The following is a 23,682-nucleotide window of genomic DNA, read 5'->3' on the forward strand; positions in this document are numbered from 1 at the left end:
ATAGGGGTAAAAACTTGAAATACAACTAGTATGTGTAGGGTTGTTTTAGGAAGAGTCCTGATAGACAAATAAAGAAGTTTAAATGTAAGACAATGGGAATTTGGGAACCCTTGATAGTTTTTGAGCTGGAAAATTATGGCATGCAAATATTTTTCAAATCACTGAGTAAGTTCAAGGATTGGCCTCAGGCTATGCGCGCATGCAAAGCAGAGCTCCTGAGTGCTGTCCCCACTGGATAAAAAACTGGGCCTTGTCTCTGCCAGCAAGTGGTCATGATGCCACTTGCTCCCACACACAGTTGTCACCTCACACATAACTGGGCCCAGATTCACAGAAGATTCTAGTTGTCCATTAGGGTGTGGTCCTGGCTTCCCTAAAGCACTGGACAATTTTGCCTTCCCGTCCTCTGTGAGGCGGTCCCTGTCTCCATCTCTTCCCCTGTTCCCTCCTCCACCGCCTCCACCCTAGAGCCCTCCTGCTGCTGTGAATCACATGTTGTAACAAATGAGTTACCAAAGGTTCCAACAAGCTGCTCATCATTGTCCCCAGCAGGAGAAAAGCAGCCCCGACCTGGAGCTGGGACCTTGTTAAGAGTTTGTAATGAGCTGACGGGAAGCTATTTCTGCCTGATTAGAATCCTAATGCGCTGCTGACTAGGTGAGTAGGAGAAGGGCTTCCAGCTTTCTCCCCAGCACTCCCACCCCTCTCCCTGCTCCAAGCAGAGCTCCAGGCAGGAAATGGTTCTTTGCCAGCAGTTAAGACCATAAAGAACAAACACAAAGCAGCCCCAGAAACTCCCTGCCCATCCTTCTTCTCCTCCTGAACAGGATACCTCCATCTTCCTCATTTTTCTGAGCACACCAACCTCTGCCACCTGCTAACATCCTAATGAGGCCACCTGGACCTATCCATAATTGGTCACAGGTGCCCCCACAGGTCCTGGCAAGGTCCTCACTCAGAGAGAGATGGAAAGGCAGGAGAACACAGCATCCAACTAGTCACTGGAAAGATGAGGCCACAGGGCCAAATTCCCACAGTGACCAGTCGTAGCAAAGTCCCCAATGCAAAGAATTTCCCTCAGGTTCAATTCAGAGAATATTTTGATATCCCTATTTTCTTCCAGTTGACTGGCTTTAGAAAGCATCTGGATTAGTTCCAGAGTGAACTGATTCACCACAACAATGATTTTTAAGAAGGAAAATGAAAACTCACAACATATTTTGGGGGTAGTTCACGGTTCAATAAAAAAATAATATTTGGGTTCAGTTTGGGATTCAGGTTGTACTTATGTTCAAGTGCCTGTGTCGGAGGAAGGTGGATTTTTAAAGCATAAGAGCTTTTCATGTAGTCCTGGGTTATGGATTCAGAGAAAAGAAGACATTTTGAGGTGACAGAAAAAGAAAGTATTCCCAGATTGGGTAAACCCCCCTTGGGGTGCCTATGGGGTACAGTCCGGTCTGGCCCCTCTGCTTGACAAGGGCAGCTCCCATGTCATTCCAAAGGGATCCCATCACTACCAGGGAGTCCCTTTGCTATACCCTCCACAAAAGCAGGTTCCCATTCCAGGCTAAATCACAAAACATGAGGCCTTTTGCTCCCACCAAGCAAATCACACCAAAGCAGGTCTTCTCAACATTGACTGTATGTTGTTACCATCAGAGGAACTTCCAAAAATGCTGATGCCAGGGTCTGCCCCCCCCCCAGAGATTCTGACTCAATTGGCCTGGAGTATAGCTAGGGTATTGAGACTTTCTAGTATGCAGCTAGAGCAGAGAACCACTGGTCTAGAGTAATGCTTCTCAGACTTCCATGTGTATGTGAATATCCTGGGATCTTGTTAATCCTGGGATCTCGATTCATTAGATCTGAAATGGGCCTGAGATTCTGCATTTCAGCCTCCAGGGGATGCCCGTGCTGCTGGTGCATGGACCATTTTGAGTAGAAAGGATCTAACATATCATCCTGAAGTGCTATTACATTTATTGGACATTACATTTTCCAGGACTCTGTCAACTGTCATCAATAGAAACCCCACTCAAATTGGAATAATAAAAAGGAGGAATTTATAAGTACAAGTAAATGGGAAATCCAAGGGTGGGACTGGCTTTTGGCATGGCTGCATCTAGGAGCTCAAATTATGTCCCTAGGACCTTCTGCTGCTATTCTGCCTTCCCTTGAGTTTGCTCCATTTTCAGGCAGGCTCTCTCCATGTGGCAACAAAGATGGTCCAGGCAGTCACACAGGCAGCGACGCCAGAGAAAGGAGTCTGCCCCTCTCTCCCTCACCATCCATATTGGTCCTTGAAAAGGATTTGCTTTCCCCAGCTTGGGTCATAAGCCCACTGCAGGTCAGGGACTGGTCACCTGAAACACAGGTATTGGGGAATGACAGTTTCCTAAAGGAAGGGAGGCAGAGCAAACCACAAAGGAACCAATGACCCACATGAGCACTGTAGTTATGCACCAGAAGTTTCTTCAGCTTCCACTACCACCCCCCCCCCTTCTCTTGCCATGAGCTCTCACCCACCATTACACTGCTCCTCACAAATGGGCTAAGATCCTCCCTATTACTCAACAATTTCTCCCTTACAGATTCACTCCGGTCAGATGCCAGCATCCAGGGTGAGCAAGAGCCAAAAAAGGAGTCCTGACATCTCCTACTTCCTCCACCCCTACCGACCTCCACAGCCAAGAGAAGAAGACGACCGAGGAACACACAGTGTTCTAGAAATGGAAAGAATATTCAGAGATCAATCCCTCCATTTCACAGATGAGAACACTGAGGCTCAGGGTGGCTGAATAACTTGTCCAAGAGCACTCAGGCAAAGTCTGGTTTTCTGACTCCAGTCCTGACTTTATGATATTTATATTGTCCCCCATGAGATCAGAACCAGTGCAGTCTAGGCGTTGGACCTCCTCGGGGCTTAAAAACTACTTTTCACTAAGGGCACCCATGTGGTTCAGTCGGTTAAGCATCCAACTCTCGATTTTGGCTCAGGTCATGATCTCATGGTTCATGAGTTCGAGCCCCATGTTGGGCTATGCACTGACCGTGTGAAGCCTGCTTGGGATTCCCTCCCTCTCCTTCTCCCTCTGCCCCTCACCACCTCACATGTGCGTGCACTTTCTTTAATAAATAAATAAATAAACTTAAAAAAATATTTTTGGCTAAAAGGGAAAGGTAGGATGGAGATATCTCCACTCTGCATCCACAGGCACAGACAGCTTTCCAGCTCACTGCTATGTCTACAACTTCTCAGGAACCAGCATGTGTGAGGTGTGTGCGCTTGCCCACAGGGTTCTGCGTGCAGAGTAGGAAGAAGTAAATTCAGGTGCCCCATGGCTTTGGGTTCTGAGCATCCAGCAAGGAGGAAACACCAGCAGAATCTGTTCAAAAGAACCCCTCAGGCTCCTGAAAGGGAAACTGACAGTTTATCACCCCTCAATATCATTTACAATGTTATATTTTATTTCTAAGAATAGCTAATATACGTAATGTTTAATATGTGGCAGGTCCATTCTAATTTAATTTACATTAATTAACTCATTTAATCCTCACAAGGACTCTATGAGATCGCAACAGTTATTATTCCCATTCTACAGATGACAAAACTGGAAAGCACACAGAGGCGGGAGGGGTTGGTGCTAAAAGATGTGATGAATTAACTTTCAAAGCGTTTTCCTTTCAGGGGGCACATATCTGCCCCTCAGCTGCAGGAACAGTAAAAGCACTACCACCACGATTCTACAGGCAGAGAAATTTAGGGCCAGAGAAGGTGCAAGATTTCCTAAGGCCTCACACATGTCTTAGCATCTGCAACCAGGCCAGCCTTCTGCCCCCTAGAAGTTGCTGCTGTTCTTTGCCACAAGGGGGCGCCCATGCCCTGGGCCCCCATCTCCTGAGTCCGAAACCTCCCCACCTAACCGGGGCAATTTAAGGCAGGAGGGCATCATGGAAGGCCTAGAAGGTGCCTGGGCTTGAAGAAGAAGAAGAAGGAGGATTTTTGTAAGTCAAGAGCCTAAAGAAAAAGATTCATTGAATCTTTGCTAAACACGTACTAGGTGTGCAAGCATGAGGCCAAAGCACATCACTCACATCATTTCTTCACTTCTCACGCTGAAAGGTGGCATTCAGATTTCAGTGTCACAGGCAAGGAGGCTGCAAATATGAATCAGCTTGTCTAAGGTCACAGCAGCAGTAGCATAGCAGAGCGAGTTGTGCGCCTCTCTCGCTAACGGAACAGCCAGCACCCTGGTAGCTTCAGATCAAAAGTGGTGGGAGTATTTATACCATGGCAATGGGCAAACACCTTGGAGAGCCCACTATTAGTCATTTCCCGGCACAGCATGGCACAGCCGGTGAAAGAAGGAAGGGCTGGGCCTTGAACCCATGTCTCTCTCACTCCTAAGCTTGGGCTTTTAGCCACTGTGCTGCCCTCAGCATGGCTCAGTATAACTAGTGCCCGCAGGCTCAGAAAGGACTGCTTTTCAAAGACAACCAACTGGCTGCCTTCAGACCAAATATGGCATCAGCTCTTAGTCTCTCTGTGCCTCCATGTGTTCATTTGTAAGATGGGGATCGTAATAATATCTATCTCCTAGGGTGGCTGGACAAATTAATATACAGGAAGCTCTCAGAGTAGTATCTGGCACAACTGTTAGGTTGCATTTGTTAGGACTACACAGTGTTTAAAATGTTTAACCAAAAATATTAATTGGTTGCCAATATTTTCAAATCACATTTTTTTGTGTAAAAGTCCCGATATCTAGGCTGTTTAGAAAAATTGTAGGATCTGACCTCACTTTACCATGTGACAATTACCAGCTGGAACCAGACCACAGCTGCCCCCTCCCTCCCTCCCTGGATTATGCTCTTTGAGGAACCGCTCTTACTTCACTTACCCTCCACCTACCCAGACAGCACCCATCGTCTTCAGAGTTTGAGACCCCTGCCCTCTGCTCCTTCAAATGCACAGAGTGAATGTGCTAGGATGGGTGACCTTCCAGCCACATGATCATCGGCTATTACACCCTCTTAAAGCTGAGGAAGCGGGTCTCAGGGACGCTAACCGTGCCTAACTCCGTGTTGGAAGGGCAGGGACTCAGAGCCCAGGCCTTCTGGTTCCTAATTCAACACCCACAAGCCACTTCTGAGCCAGAGCCTGAACTCAGAAGCAGCTCGGAAGCTCTCACAATGTTGGGAGTGAGGTGAGGTACGGTGCGATGAGGGCTCTTACCATCCTTCCTTGTTTCCTGGACACAGGAGATGTGGCTCTCAGAGTAGGGTTGCCTGATAAAATCCAGGATTCCAATTAAGTTTGAATTTCAGATAACTTTCAGATAAATGACCATATTTTAGTATAAGTATATCCCATGTATTATTTGGGACATACTTACACTTTACAAATTTGTCAAATTTCAGATAATGAATAATTTTAGTATAGCATGTTTCAAATAATGAATGAGACATACTTACACACACACACACACACACACACACACACACACATACACACAAAGTTCCTTTATCGGAAACTCAAATTTAACTGGTACTTTTATTTGGTAAGTGCTGCAATGCTAAAAAGTCCCTGGCCTCTGCCAGCCCAGCCCCAAGGAAGCCAGAGAAGGGAAAAGAGGAGGAGGAAGCCCTCACACCGGGGCTGCAGGGGGACAACAGCAAAACAGCCAACCCACCACTGCACACACCTGCACCAACAGTTAAAAACTTTGTCTTCCCTACATTTATTTTACAAGTCAGTACTGTTTTTATTAGCTAATGTGAGCAAGTGCTGGGTCTTCCAAAAGTCGTCACCCACGGCTTCATTTCTGCGGTCACCAGGGAACCGACCCGAGGCATCTGAAATAGAGGGGCTGGTTGCCATTTGGGGGTGTGGGGAGGGGGCAGTGGCGGTGGCTTCCTATGGGAAACCCGCAGCAGGACCAAGACCCGGACTGGGCTACACTCTCAGGCCCTTGACGCCCTCCGGGCCCCAGCTGCGCACCCCCTGGACAGCACCCTCCCCTGCCGGGAGCTGCCACACCGCCCGGGGTCGGCTGTGTGCCAGGAAGACTCGCCACCTGCCGCCGCTCCACTGGCTGACTGGCCGCCCTCGCCCAGGCCGAGACTGCGCCAGCCTGCGCGGCCCTAATGATCCGTGACCGCGCAGACACCGGCTCCTGGCCTCCCCCAGCGGCTGGCTGCGCTGCTCGACCTTCCTCTGCAAACCCAAGGGCCTGGGTCGGGGGAGGGCAGCAGGCTGGGGGTCCTTCCCCATCCCTGGCCTCCAATAGGGGGCAGGCGATTGGCTCCCTGCAGGCACCTGCCCAGGTGAGGTGGGCCAAGGACACGCATGAGGACAGACAGACACACACACACACACACACACACACACACACACACACACAATCTCGGCCCTGGCTGGGGCCCAGGCGTGCATTCTGCCAATCCACCCCCCTCCCTGGGTTAATAATGATCAGGCCCGAGGCTGTGCCAGCTGTTCCAGGTGGAAGGCAGCAGCACCATTGAGACGCCGTGTGAACCCCATCCCCCAACTCCTAAAACCCCAGGTTGCCCGCAAACAAGAAAGCAGAGGGTCCCAGGGCACATTTCCCATGGGAGGGGGTGGTGCCCCTACCCCATACACAGAGGCAGAGAGATGGGAGCTGGCTGCTCCAGGGAGGGGCTGTCCTGCCTCTAAACTGTCAGGCCTCTCCGAGGTTTGCCTCCCCTCCACCCCCACCTTCCCCCTCCTGGTCTAGCCATCACTCAGCTAACCCTGTTTGTTTTCTGCTTTGCGCTTCTCACTGTCTGACGTTATATATATTTGTTACTGCCTCTCCCTTGTTATGGCCGTTCTCATTCACTGCTATGGTCCCAGCACCTGCAGCAGTACCCGACCCGCGAGACTCTTAATAACCTTGGTGGACACCGTGATAGAAATCGCCTCAGCTGAAGAGAGCTGCTTGGCCCAGAATCACACAGGCCCTTCCCAGGGGGGCCCATGGGCTGATGGAGGTGCAGCTTCTGGGCCCCACCCAGGACAGCAGCGGAGGGCAGGTATAGCTCCAAGGGGTACGTGGGGTTGGCCGAGGGCATCGGTCGTCCTCCCTGTGCCCCATTCCCGCATCTCTGCCCTGCTTTCCACAGGTGTTGGTCCAGGGACACTCCTTAAACAGCCCACTCCACAATCTTAGTCTCAGAGTCACTTGCCAGAAAGCCAAACCACAACAATAAGCATTTGTGGAAAGAAAGAGGAGAGACAGGAAGAAAGAAAAAGCTTTGACCCTTTACTGTTAATCATTTTCCACCTCCAAAGAGGACCCCAGATTTACCTACTTCCCTCCACATGCAATGCCACCACCGTAATCAAAGCCAGCACCCTCTGTCGTTTGGAACCCCTGGTTTGTCTTTGCAGCAGACACAGTAGGTACTCACCCCAGACCCTCTCAGCCTCCTCCGGGCTCATCTGCAGCTGGGGGGTGGGGGTGGGCTTGCAGCGCCCCACCCCCCCAGGGCTTCCTTCCATAGCACGATAGCTTGCTCAGCCCTTGAGCTGGGCAGCAGGCAGTGTTACAGATTTAACGCCCAAGTGACCCTCCTCAACCAATGAGAACAAGACTCATCGATAAGTAACCACCCCCCCTTGGGAGGACAATACCCACAAGACTCCTCTGAGGCCCCCACAAAATTCAGCCTTTCTTCCCAGGCTCACAGTGGTGCCCCATTCATCACCCCCCCCCTCTACTTACTGGCTTTTCCCTTTTCTTCTCAGTTACCCCATTCCCTCACTTGTGCTCCCCAAATAAAGACTGCCTACACCCAAATCCCCCTCTCAGCATCTGCTTCTTAGGGAATCCAAACTAGATGAGCGCCCCCCACACATACACACTTGGCCCCAACTTCTACTCTTAACTTCTTTGAGCTTCTGAGTGACAGCACTGCAGGGACACTCACCTTCTTTCAGCTTCTTTCCCGCCACAGAGACTTTACCCCAGTGGCTCAATTTATTCTTCCATTCAACAACTATTCGTTGATTGCCTACCATTTAAAGCACTGGGATACAAGAGTCAGCAAACAAGAGTCAAAGGTCCCGCCCTCTTGGAGCTGACATCCGTCCTCCTGTGCCCCTTCCTCTCCTTCCCCAACACAGATGCCTGCTTCTCTTGTCTCACTTCTACTTACCATTTAAGTCTCAGCTCAAATGGCCCATCCTCAAAAAGATGTTACTGCCCCCTTCCCCATCAACTCTCCCCACCTCTACTCCACACAGAGCCTCTCCTTTCTCATTACACCTGTCACCAGATTTGTCTCTTCCGACATCATGCCCACTCCACAAGCACAAAACAATGCCCATTGCTCTCTCCTGTGCCTTTGGCACTGTGCTTGGTACCTAGTGAATGAACCAATAAATGAATGAGTGAGTGAATGAACGAATGAATGACCTAACGGTACCATTGTCATGAAGGAAAGGTAAGAGGAGAAATGCAAAACTCATCCTTGTGCATGGGCAGAGAAAGGCAGATGAGATATTTTTCACAGTAACCAGTACTGGTGACTGAGATGACAGTAAATTTTGGAGTCCTAGTCCATCAGATAGCAGCAAGAATGTCCCCGAGGTCAGGGGAGAATGGCAGGGGGCATACACAATGAGATGCAAAAAAGGCAGTCCACCAAAACCAAACTATTTATTCCTCCTTTACCATCTCCCAGCCACAGAAAGGCAGAAATGGAAGGTATCCCAGGAAACATCTATCCTCTTAACACACAAGTGAGGAAACCAAAACCCAGAGAGGCGCTTTCTAGTGAAGATCCTATGATTAGTGACAAGCCTCCAAATGCTGAACTCACTGCCCATTGTTTGTTAAAACCAGAGCCTCAGGCTGGTCCATTCCAGGCTGTAGGCTCAGATTCCCACAGCACTGTCCTCAACTTGAGCAGCTCATTGTCCAGGAGAGATGGCTTTCAGGCTCTATATCAGCAATCAGTGATGTGTAGGATGCCTATACCCCTGTCCTTGTAGCCTGGTACTGCTACATTTCCTTTCTCCCTCCAAAGGACTGCTCTGGGGAGACCACCCAGACTCCACCTTTCTAGAATTCGTGCTTTGGACTCCAACAACCCTTCCCAGGATTGAACTTTTGCTTTACTCCTGCATGTTCAGGACTCCTCAAAGAAACTCAGTGCTCCCAGGTGCTCTGTGCATCTGGAAATGACTCAGTAAAGGCAAGCCTCCCCTAATGGACACTTACTAGGCTCTGCCCACCCATTTTGGGGTTTGTCCTAGCATCAAACCTCATCCCAAGCTGAACAGCAAATGGTCAGTGACAACTGGGTAACATCCCACCTAAAATCTTTTTATACCTGATCTTCAACATATCAGAGAATAAGCAAACATACAGAAAAAATGATAGCTCACATTTATCAAAGGCTTATTATGTGCCAAGACCCATGTTAAGCATTATATCAGTTTTAATATAACAATTGTATGAGGTGGAAAGTTTTATTATAAACCCCATTTACTTATAAAGAAACTGAGGCTCAGTGAAGTCAAGTGACTTGCCCGAGACCACACAACTAGTAAGTGACAGAACTGGAACTCAAGCCCAGGTCCATCCAACCCCAAGCTCTCAGTTTCCTCCCATCACCAAACCACTCACCCTTTGCCAGAGATCAGCCAGGACCTAGACACCAAAAGAGAGGCCAAGTGTGTGCCAGGCACCAACATCTCTTTAGAAGATGGGTGTCCCAGAGCCAATAGATTATCAAAGGATGGTGAGGCCTGATGATACACAGGTAAGGAGAAGTGGTGACTATCACATATGGCCCTATGCTGGCCTCTGAGCTTTGTTCTGGAGCCCAAAGCAAAATGTGACTTGAGAGCCCTCAGCTCTCTGTACCATCCATCCCCTTTCCAGCAGCCTTACCCCAAACCCCTTATCTCCCCAGCCACACACAACTGACACCACTCCAACATTATATAGAGAAGTGACTAGGGAGTTAGGGATGTGTTATCCTTCAAGAGCATGCAGTTTTAAAGTGGATGCAGAAGGAGGCAATACTAAAAAGAAGAGTTGATTCCCTACCTTAGAATGCCCCCATCAGTTGTAAGGTGATTTTCACTACTGGCAGTGAAAATACTAAAATTTGTGGATTAGGTAGGTTTTGGAAAACTGGAATGAATTCAGGACCTTTCTTAAAACCACACCACAGTGACTTGAACGTGCTATGTATGTATTCTTGATGGAAGAGAGAGGATGGCATGGCAGTTGGTTCACTGGTAAGTGCATGACTCACAACCCATTCTGAATATGGCACAATCCAAGTGAATAATCAGGACCGCTATATTATTAGTAATGTGGCATTTAGGAATTGTTACAGCACTTTACTTTCTTCCAGGTTTTTTTTAGACTATATCAAAACCTGAGTATCCCCAGGGAATATACTCCCTGACACGGGAATATCATCCATCATGAACACAACAGCTAGGAAAAGAAGCTCGAAAGAAACTGCAGGCTCAAAAGGGCACTTTGCTGAGACAATAGGAAGTTGTGACAGCTTGTAAGATGCTCCCTGTGTTCATTCAAGAAGGTATGCAAACACTGCATCCCCCATGAACTCTTCCTCCACCAGTGTGAGAGAACTGTCTGGTCCAAGGCCAGAGCCCTCCCAGGGCCAGGGGCGTCTACCTGCTCCAGTCTGCTCAACTGCCATACAAAATGCCACAGACTGAACATCTTAAGCCATAGACTTTTATTTCTTAGGGTTCTAGAGGCTTGGGAAGTTCAAGATCAAGGTGCAGCAGATGGGGTTCCTGGTGAGGACTCTTTCTGGCTTACAGATAACCACCTACTTGCTATGTCCTCACGTGGCTTTTCCTTGGTGTGTGCAAGTGGAGAGAAAGAGAGAGATGTCTCTCTGGTGGATAAAGCCACCAATACCATCATGAGGGCCTTACCTTCATGACATCTAACTCCAATTACCTCCCAAAGATGCCAGCTCCAAATAACATCAGTTTGGGGGTTAGGGCTTCAACATAGGGACTGGGGAGGCAGGGCGGAACACAAACATTCATTCCATAACACCAGTGATGGGAGTGATCAGTATAAAAACTGGTCCTCAGGTGACTGCTGCAAAAACTGGATCATTCATTCGTTCATTCATTCATCAAACTAATATTTTTTAGTACTTACTATATACTAGGCATATACTGATATTAATTAGCACTTATATCAGTGTTCTGTAGTGAGGTTCCAATGTTGATTCAAGTAAATCTAGTTCCTGTCTTCATAAAGATAATAGTCTTCAAAATCTGACAACCAGAATCTACGGAAAAGAGAGCACCAGATGTCAGCATAGGTCTGTACAGAGTTCATCGATTCATTCAATATTCAGTGAGTATGACTATAAGCTGGACACAAGGAGAAAACACACATGCTCTCTGCTGTCAGAGAGCTCATAGCCTATGACATAGAAGCAGGTTGCAAACACACTGTGGTTAAGTTCTACAGAGTTGAATCATGACATATGCATGTAACATTTGTGCATGCAATTATACAGCAAAAAAAAGAAAGAAAATCAGATAAACAATACAGTGCTTCACCCACCATTCCTCCCATTAAGCGATGCCCCAGCACTGGCATGAAGTAGGATGTGAAACTAGTGTACCTTCCATGTATTCCACTTGCCTTTATCTCTCTTGGTGTGATCATTGCCTGCTTGACTGACATTTGTTCACTATTAAAAAGCCACATTTTTCTTCACTCAAGGCCCCTAAACTCAAGCCAGCCACTTCATCTGGTCATCAGCCAAAGAAGCGGGATCAGTTTCATCACAGGGTGGGCCAGACTACTTTTTTATTTTTTTAATATATTTATTGTTGCCATATAGTTGACATACAATACTATATTTGTTTCAGGTGTACAGCATAATGATTCCACAATTCTGTACATTACTCGGGGTTCACTGTGGTAAGTGTAGTGGGCTGGACTTGTTGTGGGCTGTGATGCACTTTGTAAGCTTCCCAGACAGTTAATCATTCAAGCCGGGACATCACTGAAAGTGAAGTCAGGCAATGTTGATAATTACACCAGAATAAGAGGCATAAAGCAAGACTGTACTGAGCAATCCAGGAATATGGTATCACTAACTATAGGTGACTTCAGGGATTTTTTTCTTCAATCTGAAAAGAGGTTTTTTTATAACAAACAATATGTTTTGTTATACAGGTATTAAGCGGTGAATCACTGGAATCTACCCCCAAAACCAAGAGCACACTGTACACACTATGCTAGCCAACTTGACAACAAATTATACTTTAAAAAAGAATGTTTTCTAGCTTTAACTTTACTTATTTTAAAATAGATTAAAGTTCACAATGATTATTCAAAAAGAACACAGAGAAAAGCCTCCCTCTGACTCCTGTCCTCAGCCACTTAGTTGCCTGTACAGGAACTGGCAGCCTATATATAAATACACATATGTGTGTGTGTGTGTGTGTGTGTGTGTGTACATATGTATGTACAACTATATTTTACACAAATAAGCATTCACACTGTTCTGTACTTATTTTTTTCTCTTCACAGTACAGTTTAGAGATAATTTCATATCGATATGACAAGCTTCCTCCCAATTTACAATGCTTACTATCTCACTGTATGGATGCACATAATTTATCTAACCAGCCTCCATTGATGGACATATAGACTATGTCCCATCTTCTGCTGCAATGAATGACCTTGACCATACATCATTGTGTATATGTGCCAGTATATCTGTAGAATAAATTCCTGGAAATAGAACTGCTGAGACAAAGGGCATATCAACTCAGATTCTGTTTGGTTGCTCATAACAGAAAAGCCAAAATAAGCCATAACAGAAAAGCCAAAATCACTTAAACAAGATAGAGATTTATTTCTCCCTCGAATAAAAGGAGTCTGGCAGTGGGCCATCTGTTTGCCATGGGCTCCCAAATGTCAAGAGGGACCAGGATTCTATCTTTCTGCTGTGCCATTCTCCATTCAAAGCTTATACAACTATGGAGGCCTTCTTTCAGTAAAAGAATACAAAATTACACATACCCATTTAGAGTGAGAAAAAAATAATATATACAAATTCTTAAAAGCTGAAATAACACAAACATCACAACATCTGGGAAAAACAATATAACCTCTCAACCACCCACCATATCTTTATAATAGGTTTTTTTCCTTACTTTTTTTTTTTTTTTTTTTTTTTGGCTACATGGTCTTTGATCACTTTATCACAGGACAAGTTTTATAATACCTCCTGGAAAATAAATAAAAAGGTAATTGAATTTTTCCTTCAGCACAGCTCGTTAAAATTTATCATTGTTGTTGATAGTTGAAATGCATAAAACATGTGACACATACTATTTCTAGTACTACTACAGATTTTGCCCTACAAATATAGGAATTCTGATAAAGTCTATGATTCACAATGCCTATCAAAAAAAAATATCTGGTGTGTTTATCAATGTATAAGCTAAGTTATTGAACATGTTCCCAATAGGAGAAAGTTCCCATTTTATGTGGCATCAGTGAATACCAAATTCTCCACCTGCAATTTTGTATATCTCTTTAAGTGGGAGAATATTACACAGACTAGCTTCTGGCTCCATACATTTTAACCTTTTTTCCTCTTCCACTACCAAAGATTTCTGATGCTGGGTATAGGACTCGTTCACATTGGGATATGACTTGGTATCCAAAGCAGGGGGAGCCAGCCCAGTGACCAGCAGGGGTGTTCCATGGAAGCCATTCCCACAAAAGGATGACGAGCAAATGACTGCAAACCACAGAAACGTGTCCAGTTAAACACCAACTAAATGCAACCCCAGTTCCTCTTCTTCCTGGCTGGGTCCTCCAAATTCCCATGACCATTCCAATGCCAGCCAACCCAAGGGAAAGCGTGACACAAGGAAAAGCAGAATAGAAATAGACAACAGGCTGAGCCATTTGCAGTTAGAATATGTTACTTCTGCAAAGATGGTCACAAGAGCACCTGACCATGTGAACATGCTAAGGCTCTCCGGGGCAATGCCTGTGCAAGTGAAGGGCTCTGAAGGCTCAGCTCCCTTACCTGCATGGTAAAATGCCCCTGGCCAGCAAGGTTCTGGATTCAGACTGATCAATCACACACCCATGATTTGGAAGATTGAAGGGAGGCAAACGCCCTTGTTCTTTTGCCAGTGGCAGTTGCTGGGGCATCTGTTTCAGCATTCACGACTTTTTGCACTGGCTATAAGGCTCCACATTGTGCAGTCCATCCATCACCCACTTTGGATCTCCAGGCTGGATAGGGCAGCTGGGTAGGTCCAGGAAGAGCTTTCACCTGCTCTTTGTTTCAATGTAATGTCAGTTCTGGTCTCACACATGCAGGAAAGAAAAGAATACAATGAACACCTACCTATGTACTATCCCACCCAGTTTCAGCCATCATTAATATTTTGTCATTTTTGCCTCATAATTGAATCATTTTATGGTAAATTAAAAAGACCATGACAGTTCACCCCTAAATACATATCTCCAAAGAGTAGGGACAGTTCTTCAATTAACAAGACCAATAATATCCCTAATAAAAGTAGCAATAATTCACTAATACCACCTAAAACTCACTTCATATTCAAATTTCTACAACTGTCCTAAAAATACATTTTAGAGTTGTTTCTTTGAAACAAGGATCCAGTAGGTTCATGCAATGTATTTGTTCGTTATGCCTCTTAAGTCTTGTCTTATTTGGAACAATCCCCCTCATGACATTGACTCTTTGAAGAGATCAGGCCTGCTGTCATGTAGAATGTCCCACATTCTAAATACATCTATTTCCTTAGGCTGCCGTTTAGTTATCCCTGGTATTTCCTGTAAAATGAGGTAGATCAAAAGGCTTGGAGGTTTTTCAGGTCAGATTTATTGAGGTATAATTTATATATTGTAAACATCATCCTTTTTACTTTACAGTTCTTTGCATTTTGACAAATGCAAACAGTCATGTAATCTAAAAGCTTAGTTTGATTCAGATTTTACACCACTGGTCAAAATAGTTTACAGTGATGCTGTGAACTTTCCATTGAACTTCTTATCACATCCTTAGGTAATGTCTAGTTGTCCCACTATTAATGATACTAATTTTGAACATTGGGTTCCTGTAGCTTTCTGATCTCTAAACGTGTATTAGTTTTCTATTGCTGTGCAACAAATTACTACAAACTTAGAGACTTAAAGCAACACCTACTTATTAACTCAGTTCTGCAGGTGGGAAGTCAGGCATGGCATTGCTACGTTCTCTGCTCAGGGTACCACAAGGCTAAAATCAAGGTGTCAGCAGGCTCCATTCTCATCTGGAGCCCAGGCTCCTCTTCTAACCTCATTGAAGTTGTTGGTGGAATTCAGTTCTGACTGATCTTGATTGTCAAGGGAAAATAAGACTGATGCTACTCAGTGGTGACCTGAGAGGCATATGTCTGGAATGACAGGATTCCTTGGGATGCCTACTTGTCCATTAGGAAAAGTTAATGGAAAACTATAGTAACCAAATACAGGCAGAATCACCAAGAGAGTACATCCTTCAGGAAGGCAGGCTTGGATCATTCCACCAGATAGAATACCCTGACTAGCTGAATGCTGGCTGAGGGCAAAAGGAATAGGAATAGATGGCAGAGGCAGGAAGTTATAATGACCAAAACGTAGTAAACATGCATATATATTCTTCCTGGTTTTGTTAAGTATTTTCTTCCTCTTTCCTCCCCCTGTTATTTTACATAAGGGGTGTTAGTGGTAGCTGACCTTATAATGTAGTCTTTAGAATATCAGATGGATTGTGACTGAACTAAAAGGGGAAAAAAACATTCAGCCAGAGATGGGCACCGTGACTGACGACAGAGTGGCTACCTTCTTGTTTGCATTATTTTGTGTAACTATGCTTTCTTTTAGATGGAAGCATGTTGTTGAATTGTTGCTTCTGGAAATTTAAATATGGACAAAAGGGTACATATGGATACTGGGAAGCCAAAGGGCTGGATCATATGAGATGCTATCTACTGTCATTCAGCACCCCTTTCAATGCCCTCCTATATTCTCCCACAGGGAGATATGATATAGAACACAGGGGTTAGAAACTCAGGAACTACACTTCCCAGATTTTCTTCCCAACTGGAAGTTGGGTTTGGTTTTCCAAACAATCAGTTTTTGCCAATGAAGTGTGTTCACAGTGAAACACAAAAGACTAAAGGGATAGAAGCTGTTCTTAATCTGGTTCTGATGGCAGCCAACACACATAGGCTTTGGCCACTGTGAGTTTTGCAATAGTAAGCCTATCACTGGCTTCAGGGCTACAAGGCAGCTGTGACTTGAGCTGTGACTTCCTAGTCTCTGGATGGCAGTTTGGGGCAGTGTGACCAAAAAAAGAGAAAAAAATCATTGCATAATCCTATCATCCTAAATTTGGTTCTTTTAGTCCATCCAGTGGACGCCATCATCTAAGTCTCTTTATTAAATCCCTTTCTGCTTGAAATACCTCAAGTCATTCTGATTCCCTGAAGACTGATAAACTCTTCCATAGTGTTTATACTAATTTGCATTTCTATCGGCAAAGTTGGAAACTGCCACTTTTTCTCATAGCCTAAGCAACACAGTGTATTACTAAACTTTTTGTCTTCTGACTAATGTCTTAGGTGGAAAAGGTATCTTAGTGCAATTTAGTTTGCATTTCATTCATTGACAATGAACATCTTTCCATTTCATTCATTCAGTGACAATGAACATCTTTCCATGTGTTTAGAAACCATGAGGATAAGGGCACCTGGGTGGCTAGTTGGTTAAGCATCTGACTCTTGATTTTGGCTCAGGTCATGATCTCAACGTTTGTGAGTTCAAGCCCCGCATCAGGCTCTGCGCTGACAGCACAGAACGTGCTTGGGATTCTCTGTCTCCCTTTCTCTCTATCCCTCCCCTGCTTGTGCTCTCTCTCAAAAATAAATAAACATTTTTTTTAGGGGCGCCTGGATGGCTCAGTCGGTGAAGCGTCTGACTTCAGCTCGGGTCATGATCTCACAGTTTGTGAGTTTGAGCCCCACGTCGGGCTCTGTGCTAACAGCTCAGAGCCTGAAGCCTGCTTCAGATTGTGTCTTCCTCTCTCTCTCTCTCTGCCTCTTCCCCACTCATGCTCTCTCTCTCTCTCTTAAAAATAAACATTAAAAAATATTAAATAAACTTTTTTTTAAAAGAAGCCATGATGATTGCTTTCTCTGTGCATTGTGCCACTAGCTTGCTGTCACACAGCTGCAACCTCAAGGCTTGGACCCCAGGCCCCTAATCACACCAGGTCACCAAAGACCTCCACGTTGCCAAATCCAGTTGTCAACCTTTGATTCTTTTATTTATACTACTAGCAACATTTAACAAAAATGGCCGTGCCTCTTCTTTGAGACACTTGCTGTCCGTGGCCTCCAGAGCTCATACTGTCCTCCTTTTCCTAACTCACACTTCTTTTTGTATGTTCCATCTCATCTCCCCAGCTCTGTACTATCTGGTTGCCTTGGGCCTCTCAGGCCTCACGCCTTCTTGGTTGATACCCAATCATCTATGATCTTGCCCAGGCTCATGACTTTCAACATTTCTACACTGAGGGTCCCAAATTTATATCTCTAGCTCCAACCTCTCCTACTCGAAATGACCACTTGATGTTTAAAAGTCATCTCAGACTAACTATGTCCAAACCAAGCTCAACTCCTCCCTTACAAAAAAATAGAAACTATGGGGCACCTGGGTGGCTCAGTCGGTTAAGTGTCTGACTTTGACTCAGGTCATGACCTCATGGTTTGTGAGTTTGACCCCCACATCAGGTTCTGGGCTCCCTCTCTCTCTGCTCCTCCCCCCGCCTCAAAAATAAATAAACATTAAAAAAAAATAGAACCTTCGCCTCCCACTGTTCTCAGTTAATAGCACAGCACTTCTCACCAGCCACCCAGGCCACAAACCAGGCAAAAACCAGGACTCCTTGATTCCTCTCCCCCATTACTCCTCATCCAATCCTCGGCAACCTACTGGGTCTACTTTAAAGGTCTATCCAGAACAGGATGTTTGCAGTCCCATCATGGGTCCTGGCTTATTGTAGTGGCCTCCAAATGATCTCCCTGCTTTCACTCTTGCCCCCTACCAACTACTCACAGCATCCCTGCCAAAATTATTCCACTAAAACATAAGTCACATATGGGGCACCTGGGTGGCTCAGTGGGTTAAGCATCTGACTTCGGCTCAGGTCACGATCTCACTGTTTGTGAGTTTCAGCCCTGCGTTGGGCTCTGTGCTGACAGCAGAGCCTGGAACCTGCTTCGGATTCTGTGTCTCACTCTCTCTCTCTCTCTCTTCCTCCCCCACTCGTGCTCTGTCTTTATCTCCCCAAAATAAATAGAGATTAAAAAAAAATATATGTCACATCCAGTCACTCTAGTCAAAACACCCCACTGGATTCCCATATTACTCTAAGTACCTTCCAGCTCTTACAATAGCCTACCAAGCCCTTCTTGATCTGCCCTCCCGGCTAACAAGTCTCCAATCTTACTGCTACTGCTTTCCCTTTCCTATTCTCCACTCCAGCTATACAAGCCTCCTTGTACCTCAGATCCACCAAGCACATGCCAGCCTCAGGGCTTTTGCACTTGCTGTTCCCTCTGCCTGGAATGATCTCCTAGAAGGCCAAGCTGCCAGCTCCCTCATCTCTTAGGGGTTCAAATGCCATCTCATTGAGGAAGCCTTTCTTATTTAACCTAGTTGCTTCTGCCCTCCCTCCAGGAATTCCCACCCCCTCTTCCTGCTTTCTCATCACAGTATGACAAGATTTGAGCCCCTGTCGGCCAACACCACAACCTCTCCCTTCCCAACAGGGTTTGTAAACTCTGTGAGAATGAGGATTTCAGGCTATTTTATTCTTTGCTAAATCCCTAGCACCTAGAATGGTGCTTGACACATAACAGGCACTCTGTAAGTATCTACGTGAATAAATGAATGAATAAAGCTAATATATAGCCGAGAGGACACTCATGTAAACAGAACCAGGAGATGTAGCTTTGGGAAGCCATGGGAGTGGATGAAATTACCTTGGAGGGAGGAGGTAAAGCTACAGACGGGAGATATGAACTCACAAGCCGTGCAAAGTGTCTAACCTGGAGATGAAGAGTTTAGTGAGAACAGGATGAAAATGGTGTAGAGCAGGTGACGGTTAAGAGTAACAGCCGACACATAAAACATGTCAGGCACCCTGTATGTATTAAATTACAACAACCCGATGCGTTCAATACCGTTACTATTCCTAATGTTACAGACAACTAAATGAGTACAAAAGGTTTAAGGACCTGCCCGGGGTCGTTTGGCAAAACTGGGGTCTGAAGCTGGGCTTTAGTCTTTGTGTTTTTACTATGACTTCTTTGATGAGAGCTGATCAGGACTGTACCAAGGTTGTGGACGATCCCATCTCCAGTCTCCATCTCTGTGCTCACCACGAAATATAGGAAGAGCATACATGGAGCAAGGCAATGTGGCCTTCTGAAGGGCAGAAACACGTTACCAGAACGAGCTCTGGGCAGAGGACCAGCATGGGTTCCTGGCCTGGCTTTGCTACTAACTCTTTGGACCTTTGGCCTGGTTACTGAACACTCTGACTGTCCCCTGCCCCATTGTGCAAAGAGTGGGCTGGCTCACATAATCCCTCGAGTTCCTTCTGGCTTGGAAATTCCACAATCTAGAGTCAAGGGAGATAAGCACATAGGACAGAGGCACCTTTCCTGTAACACCAGCTACAAGGCCAAAGGGAAAAATCAATAAATAATTGGGGCCTGCCAGACAGACTTTTCTGATGGAATCGACAGCTCTAAGAAGGTTACTAAGAACTAGGGCCTTGGAAAAGGGAGCTATGGAGAAGCCTGGGCAGCTAAAATGTAGTCCCCATAGGGTGGCGCTGCACGTTTTGGATGCGTGTTCATTACTAGGGTTCTTCTTCTTTTTGGCATCATAATTATTAGTAAAAATAATAATGTTGGAGACTCTACAACATGTCAGGGGAGAGGCCAAGAATAAAATTTAATTCCTGAAAGCCTGGATTGTAGAAAACATAAATCTAAAAAGGAGGAAAATACAGTTAAAGCCTAAAAAGAAAAAAATAAGCTGAAGCTTGTGTTGATTTCTCCACACACCTGTCCATAATCTGTGCGTATGCACATGTGCACATACACACATCCACATGGGCACACCTAGGAGAACATGTGTGTCTATATATACCCATAGGAGTGGCCAGGTATATATTTTTCTATTGGAGCCTGGCTCTTTAAAATGGGGGATAATGACACTGAAAATTATTCTAAGCTTTTCAAAGACATAAATGACCAAGCTGCCTCCTGACTCCTGAATTACATTACCCAGAAAGAACTTAATAACATGCTATTATCGCTTCTCCTCACTGACAGGATTTCGGGGCTGAAAAGACAAACAAGAAGTACGTTCGTAATCACCAGCACAGTCACCTCTGCTGAGCTGCGACCGCAGCTAATTCCAGGTAAGTGCTGTAGGGTGGAAGGAAGCCTGGGGCTGGCAATGCGACTTGGTGCTTGGTAATTGTCACCAGTTCAGTTGAGCTGTCACCAGCTGAGAGGGGGCTACAGGAAGCTCATGGAGCCAACGGAGAATCCCACGGGGTGAAGGGTAGAGAGACTGCATTATGGGAACCAAAATATAATTTCTTAGTTCAACTCACATAATGTACATAAAATTCCTTACAAACTGCAAAAGTGCTCTACCAATGTGACTATGAACAGAAAGGGGCATCATTAAAGGGTCTTGTTTGGTTAGGGCTGCCATGTACAGCTGTATAGGCTGTGTACTGCTCAACTTCTGAAAATGTCATTAGTCTATGAGAATGGTGCCCCCTGGAATTGTGCATTGTGGCAGCTCTGTTAGTTGATGTAGGGCTTAGTTAGCTGATGAAGTCCACTATAGGGGCTGCTTTTTTTCCTCCTGGATAATGCTTAAGTCCCAGTGATGAACCATCGAAGTGTGCTTCAGGGTAATTAAAAGGCAATTACAATTAAGATCCTTGAGGACAGGAGTCATGTCTTATTCACTCAGTATCCTAAATCTTATGATTGGTATATAAGTGTTCATAAAAAAGTTTGTTAAAAATAAGAATGGATGGATATTGAATGAATGAATCAGATAGAGACTCATGGGGGTCAACTCCTGGGGGAAATCGGTTATAGTGATCACAGAATCTGTTTAGCTCAGAAAGTGCAACTGTACATTCCATGCCTCCTCTTCCATGACTTGGATTATGACAAGGCTTTAGTGAAGGGCCGTGGACATGTCATGAGTTCAATAAGAGTTTGTTCAAGATTTATGATGTAGCTCACCCAACGGTAGGTGCTATTGCCTCGCATGGTGGTAATAACACTGGAGTCAGCAAACAGAGCATAGGTCATGATCCCTGCCATCAAGGATCTTACAATTTAGACAGTTTAGTCAGATATGGGTTTATGGAGAAGTGAAATAATGCTATCAGGTAGTACGTCCCAAATATCAAGGAATAGCAAAGATGATAAATATCATAGGAGTTCAGGGCAGAAAGCACAGGATATCTGCTCTGCCACCTGCTGTATGGTCATGAGAAAATTACTTAACTGTTCTGTCCCTCTCCAAGCTTGTAAGGCTGATGTAAGACTAATCATGCTTACCATGCAAGGTCTTTGAACAAAAGAGTAAAACAGGTAAGTATTTAAAGCCCAGTGCCTGGCACGTGGTAGAACTTTCCAGAATGTTGGTTCCTATATAAGAACTTTTCAGTCACAAGTGACAGAATACCAGCTGATCCCAACTTAAGCCAAAAAGGGAGGCGGGGTGGTATTTTGTATATACTCACAAAGTGAAGCTGAAAAGGCTTCAGGCATAATGGTATCCAGGAGCTCAACTGATATCACTAGTGCTCTGCCTGCATTTCTGTTTCTCAGACAAGATTTCTCTAGGGATAGGAATTAGCTGTCAGCAGTCAGGGTCCAGCTTAGCCTCAGAAGGAAGAGCTTCTCTCCCCAGAAATTGGGAGGAGGAAAGTCTCAGGGAGAACTCCGACTGGTCCGGCACAGCTCATCCAACCATGTCTTACCCGATGAATATGGTCAGAGGAACAAGATGACCCAGTTGATGAGGGCTGGGTTGTGTGCAGACTCGTGTGTATGGGGGTGGGGGGGTTAGCTCTATCTAAACCACCTGCAATGAATTTGAGAGAGAAAGGGCTAGTTCTTGAGTGTGCTCAGAAGAAATAAATAAAAGAGCTGCATGTTTCTACCAAAAATAGGAGAGCTCGTAGTGCTTTACAGAAGCAACAACAACAAAAAATTATTTCTATTGGTTTCATATGCAAACACTATGTGTATGTGTGCAAATTCCCAGAGTAGCTGCACAGAGATGGAACCCACCTGACCCCTGGAGCCGGGACTTTGCGACCCCTGGCGAGCAGGCACAGTGCTGCAGTCACTCACCGCGAGGGGGTGGGCAGGAAAGCCCACCAGATGGGGTCTCTAGCGGCTTGGGGGAGGTCAGAAGCCGAGCCCTGGTTTGAGGGGAGACGGTGGCGTGGGAAGGGCGGGGAGGCAGTGCGGAGCCCCGGCTGGCTGACCTCCCGTCTTCTGTGCCTCAGACTCGTTTCTGCAGGGGCTACGGAGGGTCCCACTGTCTACTCCGAACACGCGCTGGGCCAGGGACATCCTAGCCCCCAGAAAGAGGCTCGGGCGACACCTAACTGCTCACGGTCAGAGCAACGCGGAGCGTCCCCTCGGAGACACGAGCAGCCGAGCAGCCCGGGTGGCCGTGACCGCCGATCGCGATCGCCGGCCAGCGACTGGGCCAGGCGTCCGCACGACCTCAGGGCCACCACACAGGCCCGCCAGCCCCCTGAGACGCCGCGACAGCCTCCTCCCCTAACGTTCTGTTCCCTTTTCACGTCTTGGAAAGAAAGGGGGGTGGGGGTGGGGGTGTACTGTTTATCTAGCATCCTGTTACTGTGGCCTTGAGTAACCAAGCATTTATGTCACAGAGCGGGCGGGGGAAGGGGCGCGGAGAGCGGGAGAGAGAGAAAGAGGGAGAGGAATCAAGCCCGGCATAAAATTTGCCATCACAATCGTCATTTCAAATCATTTATCATGCATTCGTTTGTCAGTGCATATCTATCTAAACTCTGTTTAGGACACGGCAGTTAAGCGAACAGGCCCCAGAGTGGGAATGCACAGGTCCACACCCCAGCTCTCCTCTGCGCGGCACCTGGCATTTAGAAACTATTAATGCCATCGGCTTTATGGTGCTCATAAGCACCACAAAGTGTTTATGAGGGGCTGCCCTCAACAAGGCCCAAAGTATCTCAACTCCAACCTAGAAACGCATTTTGGAGTAAACGTATTTTGGAGTATTTGTAAAAATATCTACCGGACTGCCCTAGGCATGTGGAAATCACGTGATGTCATAGGCTGATTCTAACATGGCCCCCAAAATTCCCCCACCCCCAATACAACCCTACACGTCTTGTATAACCCCCTTCCTTTAGATGTGGGTGAGACTGTGAATATGATGTCACTTCATAATTCTGTTATGTTAAAGGATTTTTGCAGTATCGTTGATTCAGAACTCACCCAAA

At 45.9% G+C, this 23,682-nt stretch overlaps 1 long non-coding RNA gene across 2 annotated transcripts; it reads right to left on the reverse strand.

The window, feature by feature from the left end:
* Window positions 1-5,724: 5,724 nt before the first annotated feature.
* Window positions 5,725-23,426, reverse strand: LOC125909297 (uncharacterized). 2 transcript variants are annotated; one of them, XR_007453649.1, is made up of 6 exons: window positions 22,472-23,426; window positions 20,519-20,717; window positions 14,098-14,378; window positions 11,190-11,322; window positions 7,954-8,037; window positions 5,725-5,856 (listed from the first exon to the last, which is right to left on the reverse strand). It is a non-coding gene; the product is annotated as an uncharacterized LOC125909297 (long non-coding RNA). The 2 variants fall into 2 exon arrangements; XR_007453648.1 differs by having other exon boundaries at window positions 20,531-20,717; window positions 22,472-23,422.
* Window positions 23,427-23,682: the final 256 nt, after the last annotated feature.

This window comes from Panthera uncia (assembly GCF_023721935.1).
Source record: "Panthera uncia isolate 11264 chromosome B3 unlocalized genomic scaffold, Puncia_PCG_1.0 HiC_scaffold_1, whole genome shotgun sequence".
Classification (NCBI taxonomy): Eukaryota; Metazoa; Chordata; class Mammalia; order Carnivora; family Felidae; genus Panthera; species Panthera uncia.